Source organism: Halyomorpha halys, unplaced genomic scaffold, assembly GCF_000696795.3.
Source record: "Halyomorpha halys isolate HHAL.00 unplaced genomic scaffold, Hhal_1.1 Scaffold141.1, whole genome shotgun sequence".
In the NCBI taxonomy this organism is placed as follows: Eukaryota; Metazoa; Arthropoda; class Insecta; order Hemiptera; family Pentatomidae; genus Halyomorpha; species Halyomorpha halys.
In genome coordinates this window covers 372,719-377,109 of record NW_027111321.1, presented here as the reverse complement: position 1 = coordinate 377,109, position 4,391 = coordinate 372,719, and positions in this window count along the sequence as shown.

The window sequence follows — 4,391 nt, the reverse complement described above, 5'->3', positions numbered from 1 at the left end:
TTCACTGACCGCACCCCAAATCATCTTCTCCTCATAAAAAAATGTATTCTTTATTTTTATTTATTTTTCCTCAATCATTCTGATTGATAATTAATAAATTAAAAAATGAATCCCAATAAAAAAGAAACAACAATACTAACATTTAAATGTTGAGTTGTACTAAAGTTAAGAAGATCCGCATGCGGCTCAGTAATGAGACATGTTTTTCACTCTTTTTCAAGACTAATATTTGTCCGCCTCAGAAGAAAGCAAGTTTAAAAATTATTTAATTTACTTAAAATTAAACCAATTTACTTCGAGGATAACAGGAACTGATTCATTTTTTTTTTTTTTTTAGTCTCGGAATAATAATTTTCCGAGGTAAATTAGATTTACAACAAAAATTAACTCTATAATAGTAATAATAAAAAATTAAATATCGACTAATAAATAATAAATAAGATAAAAACACAATGCTAATTTATGAGAATTTAGTTTAATTAATCTAATGATTAAATAAATAAAATTATAATCTAAGAAATTTTTCGTATATACAGTTGACCGTATAACTTTATATATAAGATGGTCAACCATTTTCTTATATTTAAGAAATTTTTCAAATTTTCTCTTTATAATTACTGTTCAATTTTTTTTTTGCTGTAAATACATGCAATTTATATCTTTGGTTTTGAATGAATGAACAAACTGGGATAATAAGATAAATTCTACAATAAAGTTTTAAATAATGCCTTGTTTTGTTAATTTATAGAAGATACAACCAGAAAATGATTAAATAAACAACCAAAATATAACAGAAAAAATGATAATAAATTGATAAGGTTTAAGACTTGTTTTATCTATAATAAAAGATCAATAAATAAATATTTAAATTGAAATATAGTACAAAATTTGAAATTTTATATAAAAGAATATAATAAAAGGGGCATAGTGAACCTGAAGGTTCAATGACGATACCATCAATCATTCTCTACACACATCTTTCCAGTGATGCCCCTCCAAACCCAAATCTGCTATATCAGTTTTAACGCAATCCTCCTTTCTTCGTTTAGATCTAAACTTCAGACGTTTACCCGTCAGTTTAGTGTTTATTAATATTTTAGTAATCCGTTCATTACTACTCATTACTAACCTTACACGCCTGCCTTATAACCAGATTAATATTTACCGGGTGCAGTTCCCTTAATTCAGTGTTGTTTAGCCTTCTAAATTCTCCCCTTAATTCATACTTTTTCAGTCAAAATATTTTATGTTTAAATTTTACTTTACTTAAAAAACAAAAAAAAAAGAATACAGAATTAGCTAATTCTAAGGGCAAAAATACTTTACCAATATTAATTAATAAAAATGTTCAACATTTCGGCTAAAATGTCATCTTCAGTAAAAAAATCTTTTTAATTATACATTATAGTACAACTCTAACAATAAAAATATAATGAGTCAACAGACTTATCAACCCACAGTATCAATTCCAAGCATAATTTTGACTTAATAAAAACAGTAGATAATGATTATAAACGTAAAATAATAGAGCCAATTTGTATTACTAAAACTTTATACTTGATTAAAACAAATTAAAATGTTTAACCTATATAATTTAAATTCGGCAATATAAAATTATAACCAATAAATAATATTTACAAGACTAATTATTAAGAAGAGGATTTTGATTTAGAGGGCTGTGGTAATAACAGCCACAGCTACCTTGATAAACCTTTTAAACCTCACATTTTCTAGTTGAAATTGATTTTTTGAATTATTAATTCTGAGTCATTTTTGTTGTTGTTAATATTATAAAAAATAATGTTTACTGTTATTACATTTTTTTAAAAATAAACTTTGTACATTATATAAGAAACTAGTACTCATTTGTATCAAACTTTATATTTTAAGAGATACATTTTTTATTAACTGTTCATAAAAAACATTGAAAAATGAAAGACCAAAGTAATTAAATTTTATATTCACCCCTTACTTTTTAGAACAGTAAATATATTTTGGGATGCTTAATATTCACATTGAAATGAACAGAGAAAGAAGGATGAATTTCTCGAGAACAGCTGAATGGATTTTCATTATAGACAAACCAAATCATTGGAAATAACATTTACTACAACTTCTATTCTCTTCACATTTACGATTAAATGAACGGTTTTACAGATAATTACATTAATGTGCGAAATCACTATTAACATAAAGTGTGGCCTGACTCCTGGCACTTAGTGTCATTTTTGTTTAAGAGGAGAGTAGGGTCATCGTACCTCCCAAACCTTGGAAGTTCGAGTCCGTAAGTTGTACTATAATGTGTAATTAAAAATTTTTGTTCCTAAAGCCATTTTAGCCTGAACATTGAACATTTTTATATTGATAGTATAATAGAATTAACAAGTTTACTTTCACCTTAAATTAATTTTATATATGAACATAAAATTTATTTTTATAGGCTTGATAAAATAAAATTAATCGATTATAATTTTTCAAATGACTAGTCTAAATTTTTGGCAACTAGAATTAGTGTTTTCAAAAATAAATTTATGATTTCAAGTCCATTTGTAATTTTCAGTTACACTACCCATTTAAAAATTAATTACATCATCTACACCCTCAATTGTATTTGAGACCTAAAACATATATCTAGGAATACCATAATTTTAAAGAGGAAGTAAGATATGATAAATAATCCCCTATATGAATAACTGCCATCATTAAAAACATATAACTTAATAATTAAAATTAAAAAAAAAATTATTAAATACTACTTAAAATATTGAATAAAAAGAAGATGGTCCAGGAGTGATCAAAGAAAAAACTCAAATAGTCGTCAAAAACTACTTAATATGAGCCAACGTTTCGCCCCGCGTTGCAGGGCTAAAAAAGATACAAACACTTGAAAGAGATAACAAAGTAAGCAAATAGATAACAAAAATAAAATTCAACTAAGGTGTAACTAATTATGATTTAAATATGTGAAATCATGCAAAGTAATGTATTATTTAATTGCAAATTCCCACCACTTCTCAATCCTTCAGTTTCATTTTTGTGCCTGCCTCCATTCAGTAAGGTAGGTGACCTATCTTGTTCATTATTTTTTATTTTACTCTTATTCCCTTTTTCCATCTTTTAGAATGTACTGTAATTTTTATATTTATTTTTTATTTGTTATTATTTACGTTTTCATAAATTGTCTGAAACCTTTTTTGCAATTCTTATTTAATTTAACGTTTCACTGTACATTTTTTATTTAATTTAATTTACATCGTTCATTTTGTAATATCCTCTTTTTTAATAATAGTTTTTTTTTTTATGTATAGATGATGTAAGTTTTGTTTTTATTTTTTTGTAACAATGTTTGATATTGTTCATTTATGTTATTGAATCAAAAAACCAAGCTAACCAATTTTTACCAGTCGAATATGAAGTAAAAGTACATATTTTAAAATAAAGATGGCGGCACATGTTCTTTTCGAAGGTTGTTGAATCGTGGTCATGTTAAGCAGATTCAAATATTTTAAACTTTATTTAACTAACCATCATAATTTTTTTTCGGCCAAGACTCCCATTGGAGTCCTATACTGCCTAACCATAGTTGGTGGTAAAAGTTCTTCATTTTGTGGGACCGCCATTCAATGAAAAAAGTCAACGTCTCAGGCCGGATCAACCATCCCATCATAATTGTAATTACAGTAAATTTAATAAAAAATAGAAGTCAAGAATTAGTATTAAAGAAAATTATTCAAAGGGAAAATCATTTACAAAAAACTCAAAACTGTGGTGCTACCATTGATGTTTACATGGAACATCTAGACAGGACGTTTGGTTGAGATCACGTAATGTTTACACGTGGGAGGAGGTACACTGGAGGCAGGAGGTCCTGAACATCCATTTGTCTACTCTCACTGGTAGACATCTTCAAAAAGAAGACATCAAAGGAAAATCCAAGAAGAATAAAATACTCCTTTGTAATAAAGTTCTCCTATCTGTTTAATATTAAAGCTTTTTATATGAATTAATATATTATTAATTAATTAATTATTATCATATATTAAAGCTATACTTAACATATGAGAATAAAGTAAAAAACTATTGAATTTCCTTTTTGAATATTTTAAAAAAATTTATAAATATTACAATTTTTATAGAAATTTTTGTATATTTTAAATCGAAATTAGCCACACATTAGTTACATTTTATTTTTGTTATTTATTTTCTTACTTTGTTACCTCATTTAAATATTTGTATCTTTTTTAGCCCTGATGAAGCCCTCTAATGTGGAGCGTAACATTGGCTTACAGTAAATAATTTTTTTACTATCTGAGTTTCTTTGACTGCACCCAGACTGTCTTTCACTTATTATTACACATGGTCAATCACTCATCTAAAATACTGAATAGTAC